Source organism: Rutidosis leptorrhynchoides, chromosome 1 (assembly GCF_046630445.1).
Source record: "Rutidosis leptorrhynchoides isolate AG116_Rl617_1_P2 chromosome 1, CSIRO_AGI_Rlap_v1, whole genome shotgun sequence".
NCBI classification, from domain to species: Eukaryota; Viridiplantae; Streptophyta; class Magnoliopsida; order Asterales; family Asteraceae; genus Rutidosis; species Rutidosis leptorrhynchoides.
The window spans coordinates 128,902,144-128,912,838 of NC_092333.1; positions in this window are offsets into that span (position 1 = coordinate 128,902,144).

Consider the following 10,695-nt stretch of genomic DNA (forward strand, 5'->3'; position numbering starts at 1 on the left):
GTCTCAGTCAGCTTGCAGTATTGGTGAGTGATGATTTATATAAGGAAAAAGTAAAAGCAAATTTGGAAGGATTTTAATTGAGGTGGGGTCAGAAGGGCTTAAAGGGTAAAAGGGTTGGATCGAGAGAGTAAGGAGATTGTGAGTAGGGTTTGTGGTTCGGTATTCATTTCCGGTGTTTAATGGAGACACCGAAGTGATTGAAGTGAAAGAAACAGACGGTGTCGTTCAATTTTCATTTTCAACGTTTTTTCAATTATTTTATTATTTTTAAACATTTTACTATAAGTTTATTTAATTTATATTATATAAAAAATTGAATACTTCAGTAAATATAAATAAATCATTACACTAATAGAAAATTAAATTTTCCGTATTACTTAAATTAAAACTACGATTACATTTTCACTACGATTACATTACGTTAATCTACGATTACTTTAAATTAAAATTGCGATTTAATAAATTAAACTACGATTATATTAACCTAAAACTACGATTACTTATAGAATATAACTCAAACGGTATAATATTCATCCTAACTATGATTAGTCTCGTGAAAAATATCGTCCCAAATATATTTGGTATACAACGCGACATGTGTCGAGCATATTATAGTTTTTTCAACTATTTCGGCCCATTTATTATCGCCATTGAGCTACTCAAATATCTCCAAATCTACATCCCAATACCCAAGCTTGAGTGTCTCGCAATCAACGTTTCATCTTAAATAATATTTCAAAGTAAATAAGTCAACGCCGGACATAACAACGCCCAATGTATGGATAGTTCCACCGTAGTGTCACTTCATATCTCCGGTAAAAAAACTCACCGGTATGAACGTCGAAAGCAATAACGTTGGTAAAAACATGATTTTGAAGTATTTTTACTAGTGAAAGTGTAAAAATATGAGAGTGATTGTGTAAAGAAATGTAAAATAGTAAAGTGTTTATATATGTGTAAAAAAATAAATTAAATAAAAAGTAAATGTAAATATATTTAGTAACCGGTATAATATTTAAATTTTAGTAACATTTTCCTCCGAAATCAACGTCGGATTGTCGACGCTGGCTCACCAACGCCGGTGACCAACGTCAGTGCAGCGTCGTTCGACGAGTCGTCCCCACTGTCATTGTAGGAAAACGGTGGGGAAATACCACAACACAGAGCTCTTGTTACCAGGTATTTATATACACTCTAAGGCAATAATATCATCAGTTAGGCGAAACTTATTGAGGGCAGGGAGGGGCAACCGCCCCTACTAAGTTTTGAGTAAGTAATAGGATGTGTAGCCCTTTGAGATACGAACGTTTGGGCTTTTAAATCAATTAAATCAGAGTTCGTATATACAAGTTATGACCAAAATGATGACGACTAGCAAACCTTGCATTTATCAACATATTAGTTATGTTTTTGTATTTCTCGGTCATTTTGTAAATGAAAACCATTTTAAACCAAATAAAACAATTGATTCAATAAACTAACATATATGATGCATAGTTAGGATTGATATTACTTTTGAAATTATGTGTAAACTAAATAAGTATAATTAGTTCAATAAATTTAGTTATATACTATCTAAAGTTATGATCAATATTGCCTTTAGAAAATATACATAAACTAAATAAGTATAGTTGGTTTAAAAAATCAACATAGATGATCAACAATTAGTTATGATATAGCCTTAAGAAATACTCTTTATGTCTCAAATCTATTGTTTCTAGATAAAAAACACACAATTTAAAAAAAAAAAGTGTTTGACACATGTATTTTTTTGTTAACTTTTTCAGTCTTACTTTTTTACTTTTTATCTATCATTGTGCCTTACATATATAAAGTAAAGGCACAAAAGAACTTTATCACATTATTATTTTTCATTTATAGAAGTAGACAATTAATTTGGGACATTCGAAAAAAGAATAATAGACGATAGATTTGAGACGTAGAGAGTAAGAAATATGTATATAACAAGTAAATGGGCTGGCCCAATTGGGTCAAATATTGGTTCTGGAGAAAAAGAAAGAAATGGGAGATTCCCATGGGATTCGAACTCAGGGACCTCCGCTCACAAACAGAGACAATGGGAGATTCCCATGGGATTCGAACTCAGGGACCTCCGCTCACAAACAGAGACTCGGAACCACTGCACCACTCTTATGCTTATTATTTATATATGATATTTTATATTTAAAGATTAAAATATTTTGGATTACTATTGAGGAATAGTAACCCATTTTTGTTCAATTGTAATATTATCACTCTTATGCTTATTATTTATATATGACATTTTATATTTAAATATTAAAATATTTTGGGTTACTATTGAGAAATAGTAACCCATTTTTGCTAAATTGTAATATTATTAATATTAATGTGCATGTATATTTGCGCCCCTAAACCTTACATTCAAGTTCCGCCCATTAATCATTTTGCATGGTGTTTAATTAATTTAATGTTATCCTTAATTTCGGACTTTATACAAAAAAAATTCAAAGGAAACCTTTAATAAATTATAAATTTTTACACCAAAAGTTGAAGAGAGGAAGAGTATTAAAATTTATGAAAAAGAAACCCATAGTCAACAAAAGTTGAAGAGAGGAAGACAATACATGAGCTTTACAAACATATTCCTGACAAATTTATAGCATACCAAAATAACCAAGATAAACCAACCTAAATTCCTACCTTACCTATGTAGGTACCAACTCAATGAGTTGTAATCAATCTACAAACTAAAAATACCTTAGTTCAATTTTATTCACAAGACCACATCACCTCAACACTTCAACACTTTTTCTGATAAACCAAACAAAAACCACGTACACAAGAAGTTGGTCCACCACATTTATCAATAAATCTAATATGTCCAATCCAAATTAATTTTAAAAAACACACAAATAGTTGTTGCTCTTACATGGTATCGTCTTTGTCGGCCTTGGACAAGAAGAAGCTCACGAAAAACACTACTACTAAAAACGCATATGAAACACGGATAGTGCAATTGATTGATATTCCGTATGAAAGACAAATAAAAGACATTTTCAACGACGGATCATTGGATGATCTTGTAGAGTAACTTAAATATAAACTTTGTTTATCATTGTTGGGCAGGAGGTTTACAAGAATATGTGATAATAGCTTAAAGTTTAGCAAATTAGATCGATTCCTAGTCAACGATCGTTTCCTTCATGTGTGGGGTGATGTCACGGCTTTAGCATTAGACCAAGGTACCTCAGATCATTGCCCGATAGTTATTAGAGATGCAAATGTTGATTTTGGGCCTAAACCTTTTAAATTATTTGATATATGGCTCGAATCAAAGGAAGCTGAGAAAATAATTATAGATGCATGGAACAAACAAGTAACAGGATATCCAGATGATTGTAAATTTCGGGATAAGCTCAAGAACGTGAAAGAGGCGTTAAGGGGATGGAGTAAACGTAAATATGGAACCCTAGATCAAGAAATAGATGAGCTAAAGAAGGAAACGCTTGAGCTAGAAAGAAAAGCAGATGATGGTTCGATATCAGAAGGTGAGAAGGAAAAATGGTTAGATTCGAGGGTTAGTGTGAAGACCCGAAAATTTCCGACCAAATTTAAACTTTAATCTTTATATGATTCGACACGATAAGCAAAATCTGTAATGTTGAGTCTCGAAAAACTTTGAACGGTGTTCATGAAAACATTAGACCGTTGACTTCTCCAACGATTCACGAACAATTATGTGTATATATATATATATATATATATATATATATATATATATATATATATATATATATATATATAAGTATTGAAAATAATAAAATATAATTAAATCATTAGACTTGAATATGTAAAATATTTACAAGATAAGAAAGTTATTATTAAAATAAAGCTATATATAGGTAAATAGGATTTCTATAAAGAATTATTATGTTATGCGTAATGGAATATATATAAAAGATATAAGCATTATTTGTATTATATTACGTAATTTATAATATGTAAAATTAATATATTAAATTCCAAGTTAAATGATAGATGTATTATTTATGATTAATATTAATATCAGTATTAATAATATTATACATTATACATTTAATATATGAAATTGGAAATCTTTAATTGCTAATATTATTGGTATCATTACTAAAATCATTATTATCATAACTAGTAATCATTGATATAATTACTAATAATAATAATAATAATAATAATAATAATAATAATAATAATAATAATATTATTATTATTATTATTATTATTATTATTATTATTATTATTACTATTCCTAAAATTATTAAAATTGTTATAATAAAAGAACTTATCATTAATATTATTATTATCATCTTTGTTATTATCAATATCATCATGTTATTATTGTTATAATTATTTTTAAATGTATTAGAATTAGTGTCTTATTATTATTATTATTATTATTATTATTATTATTATTATTATTATTATATTATTATTATTATTATTATTATTATTAATAAAAATATTATTAATTAGTATTATATTTATTACTAAAATATTTATTATAAATATTATTTATAATCTATAAAAAAAAAAAAAAAAGAGGTACGATCTAGTTACACATCATAATCCACAACTGTTTTAAAATTTTAGTTGCTATCATAAAATTGGAATACATATCGATTTAACACACAGAAGTATCCAAATTCAATTAGCCATCTTTGTATTTATTTTTTATATTTCTGTACTAGGTGAATATATCCTGTCGACCAAATTGAGATACAAAACAAACGATGCCAACGATAATTGATACGATACAATCTCACATTATCAATTATAATTCACATAAATCCTTAACAACTCCCAACTAACCGAATTAAATCAGAAAAATAAAAAATACATGGTAATACTCTGTTCTTGTTTTGATTTTTCAAATGATCTGAATTATTAACAAATTTCAAAAAGTGTTAAGGCAGTGTTGCTAGAAATACTTCGTTTAGATAATCTGGAGAGTTTCAATTGCCAAATTTTTATATGGAATTCGAATTTTGGGAGTCAAAGGTTATTTCCAAAAAGTCAACATGTCTGTTCTTGATAAAATTAGAAATTTTTTTATGTATTAAGATCAATTGAAGGTCCAAAAAGTTTCCTGGAACAACTTAAAACATTTTTATGTTATAATTTTGATCTAAAACAATTGGAAAGTTAAGATTGGGTTTGATGTTCATAACGATATTGACTGTGATATTCAATATCATGAAATTGAATGAATTTTAAGAATGAAGAAATGCAGTTGTGTTTAGAAACTATCACTTAAACTATCTGGAAATTTACAAGTTCTAATTTATTGTATTAGTTGTTAATTGCTAAGTCAAAGTTTAAAGTTGAAAAGTCAAAGATGTTGTTCATATCAAACTTCGAATTGATTTCAATGTTATTTGTTTAATTGATAATTTATAAAGTTTAAACGAAGCATCTGCAACATAATTTATGTTATAATCTTTCCCTAAAACGTTATAAAAATCAAAATCAAATTTTCTATTAATCGATGTATTTTTTTTCTGTTACAGTTATTTCTTCGAAGTATTTTTTTTCTATTTTAATTATATCAGATTAAAAGTTTATGGTTGCTATCTATGTTTAAAATCATAAAACTAGATAATAACCTGTTAATAGATAAATTCGATGTCTGGTTACTCTAACCTTGAAGAAGAAGAGAGAAATAGGGATAAATATAATACGGGTTATAAGCAAATGGGTTATGGATGTATTCAGAAAATGGAAATCAGCCCAGCTGGTTCGAAGTGTAAATGGGTGTTCGAGAGGTCACGTGTAGTCTGGTTCGGGATCATATTTTTTTTAAAGGCTTTTTGAGGTAGTTTTTAATTTCAAAAATCATTATTTTTGTTATTATTGTTATAATTATTATCATTAGTATTATCATTAAGTTGATTATTATTATTAATATTAGTATTATAATTATTAGTATTATTAATTAACACTTATTATTATTATTATTATTATTATTATTATTATTATTATTATTATTATTATTATTATTATTATTATAGTTTAAGTAAGAAAATTATTACTAATATTATTATCACAAATATTATTATTATTACAAGGTACTAACATTTAGTATTGTTAAAATTATTATTATAACTAATATATATATTATAATTATTATCATGATTATAAGTATTATTATTAATAGACAGAAGTATCATTGTTAACAATATCATTATTTTTAGTATTATCATTATTAATAAAGTTATTATTATTAGTAAATTATTATTATCATGATTATTATTTTTAACAAATACATATTTTGTACATAAAATATACTTATTACTTACACTATAATTATATTAATATTTCACGTAACTATATATATCAAACCTACTAACATTATGCTTACATATAACAAACTATTGATTTTTAGACATAACACTAAACATATATGTATATATATAATATATAGATATTTTAACTAAATGAATAAATAATAATTAATTTAAAGTAATATATATATATATATATATATATATATATATATATATATATATATATATATATATATATATATATATATATATATATATATATATATATATATATATATATATAAGCTAAGCTATAATAAATATAATAAATGAAGTATGTGCTTTTTAATAGAATTCCGTATAAGATTTATACAACTACAAACACATAAATAATATATAATTAATAAGAGAAATTATGTGATTTCCATTATATGTTTTAATATATATACGAATGATATAGGTTGGTGAATCCGAGGCCAACCCTGCATTGTTCAATGACGTCATATGTATTTTTACTACGAAATACAGTACAGTGAGTTTCATTTGCCTTTTTACCCTTTACATTTTTGGGCTGAGAATACATGCGCAACTTTTATAACTGTTTTACGAAATAGACACAAGTAATCGAAACTACATTCCATGGTTGAATTATTAAACCGAATATGCCCCTTTTTAGTCTGATAATCTAAGAATTAGGGAACAGACACCCTAATTGACGCGAATCCTAAAGATAGATCTATTGGGCCCAACAAGTCCCATCCAAAGTACCGAATGCTTTAGTACTTTGAATTTATCATGTCCGAAGGGAGTCCCGAAATGATGGGTATATTCTATATGCATGTTGTTAAGGTCGGTTACCAGTTGTTCACCATATGAATGATTTTTATCTCTATGCAGCTTGCGAAATGCCTGATATGAGATGTATGTTTATGGAAAAATGAAATCTTGTGGTCTATTAAAATTATGGAAATGATTGATTATGATAAACTAATGAACCCACCAACCTTTTGGTTGACACTTGAAAGCATGTTTATTCTCAGGTATTAAAGAAATCTTCCGCTGTGCATTGGCTCATTTTAGAGATATTACTTGGAGTCATTCATGACATATTTCAAAAGACATTGCATTCAAGTCATTGAGTTCATCAAGATTATTATTAAGTCAATTATTAGTTGGATATATTATAAAATGGTATGCATGCCGTCAACTTTCGATGTAATGAAAGTTTGTCTTTTAAAACGAATGCAATGTTTGTAAAATGTATCATATAGAGGTCAAGTACCTCACGATGTAACCAAATGTAATGTATTCGTCCAGATGGATTGGGATGGGGCATTGGAGTTGGTATCAGAGCGGTGGTCTTAGCGAACCAGGTCTTGCATTAGTGTGTCTAATTGATAGTTGTTAGGATGCATTAGTGAGTCTGGACTTCGACCGTATCTGCATGTCAAAAGTTTTGCTTATCATTTCGTGTCGAAAATTACCTGCTTATCATTCTTAGGGAATCACTTGCTTATCATTCTTAGTCTAGAAACGTCTTACTGCATTGATTGCATGAATAGTGTATAGACAAAATTCATATCTTAGCGTATCTATTACTGTAAACTTGCCTGACATATTTTGTAAATTCCTCCGTAATCTACGGGGTCTTTTGTACTATATATAGGTATTCTTTATAAAACGAATATCATTCGATATTCGAAAATCATTTCATATCGAAAAATCCATTATTCAATTATACGAAATGGAAATCGCCACTAGTTCAAGTCCCTCGGATTTCGACATGGAGTCCCACTCAAGCTCCGAAAGCAGTGTGACCGGAATGGACCAACCAATCGGCCATCATTTATTCTGGATGAATTGGGGCTGGGTTCGTAGCCTACTTAGTCATTGGAGACAAGAAGAAGGCGATCCCTTTCATCCACCATATTGTCCTCTTGGCGAAGAACCTGACGCACTTACCGGCGAACCTGTCCGAAACACCATTTTCTCTCTCATTTCCAGAGTATCTCGTTATCATTATATACTAAACCAAATTCGAGATTTTATTTATCCGCTCGTCCGAACTGACAATCACCCCGGTGTAATAGAAGAAGTCAACGAGCTCCGCGCCCGGGTTACGGCTTTGGAGAATATGGTGCAAAGATTACAAGCATCAGCGGCAACACCGACAGCAACAGTACCACCATCAGCAGCACCAGCAGCATAACCAGTACCACCATCAACAACATCAACAGTACCATCATCACCACCAACATCAACATCCGTATCCCACACCTGAACATCACAATCTTTACCTCGAACATCAACATCATACGCACCATAGATACCAAGAAGTACCAACAGCAATGAACGATGAAGTATTGATCCATAACTTCATTGAAGAAATATTCTGCGAAGAATATGTGGTTTCTAAAAGTTTTAAAGATTACTTATTTTAGCTCAAACCAAAAAGCAAATGAGTTTAATATCATGTTAACTCATTAAATCCACGAATACATCTGAAGAAAATATATATGTATATATATCTTCATAAAGATTGTAATTGAAAATTCTTTTGTACAAACTGTTAATGGTGAAAATATTTTAACGGGTAGGTAACACCTGAGGAATATTTAGATTTCACATTAATAAGCTATACTGTACATTCTTTCGAAGCTGATTCAACAGTCATTTACTATCCTACTTACATCCACCGGTGCATGTATCCGTTCACCACAGAATAACCATTTTCATTCAATTTCATATTTGGATTTTGACCTATCAGAATACGACAAGTGGCATAATGAAGAAAACATTGGACAAAATAAAATTTGTTAGAAACAAACAAATTAACTATGAGAAATTTTGTTAAGAATCCACGCTAACAAAATCCTAGCTAACTGTTCCTAGCTAACTGTTAATTCCTTATTGTACATTTAATTATCACAATTTAATTCTCGCAATTTTATTTATTGTCATTTACATTCTGCTATTTATTTTACGCACTTTAAATATTGGGACACGTATACAAGGTTTTGACATATCATATCGACGCATATATATATATATAATATTTGGAATAACCATAGACACTCTATATGCTGTAATGCTCGAGTTCGCTATACAGGGTTGAGCTTGATTCTACAATAATGTATATACTTTGAGTTGTGATTGATGTCTGCGAGGAGTACTAGGAAATAGTATTAATTTTTACAAGAAAATACTATTAAATATGATAGAATTTTACACAAGATATTTATTTATTTATAGAATGGATATACCTAAACCTTGCTACAACACTTATAGGCAGTGTACCTAATCGTACAGTAGTGTAGTTTTTAGTAAGTCCGGTTCGTCCACAGGGAACTCTTAAACAAGCTTAACGCTATAATTTTAAAAACTATATTTGTAAAAATACAAAAATATATATATAAGTAGTATTATTATTATAAAAGGGGGTTTTTACCGTTTAATGACCGGTTTATCGATTTTAAAACTTAAGTCGCAGTTAAAACCTAATGTAAAATATCAAAAATAAAAGATTTAATTTAAAGCGTAAAGTAAATAACGATAATGAAATTGCGATAAAAGTGCGATAAATAAAAAGTACGACAATTAAAGAGTACGATAATTAAAAGTGCAATTAAATACAATGACAATAAATAAAAGTGCGATAATTAAAAGTGCAATTAAATATAAAATAAAGGAAATTAAATATGAAATAAAGGAATTATGCTTATTTAAACTTCCGTAATCATGATGTTTGACGTGTTGTTTTTAGTTTATTCCCATGGGTTAATTGTCCTTTGTCCTGGATTATTCGATATGTCCATACGGATTTGTCCATAATAGTCCATCAGTCATAAATATAAAGTGCGAAAGTCTTCGTCAAATTATTCTTATTCCCGAAGTCAAATATTCCAACTAATTGGGGATTCGAATTGTAACAAGGTCTTAATACTTTGTTTAATGAATACACCAGGTTATCGACTGCGTGTAAACCAAGGTTTTACTACTTTGTTAACAATTACACCAATTACCCTTGAATGTAATCCACCCCTGTTTCAACAAGTCTATTAACTATTAATCAAGTTCCGTGTCCGGTAAAATGAACAATTATTGGTATTTATAGATATCCCGCCCACCGTACCCAGTCAACCGTATGTGGTTATATATAAATACGTCAAATTATAAGTCTATATATTAAATTAACGAGATATCGTTTAGTTGATATAAAGCCCATTAATAGCCCATAGTCTAATTTCCACAAGTGTCGTTCTTTTATCCAAACCCCAATTATGGTACAAAGTCCAATTACCCAATTTTAATATTTTAGCCCAACATCATGATTACTTCGTCTTAAATAAGTATAATAATAATTTAGCTACGAGACATTAAATTAAAAATAACATTAACCATAACTTACAGT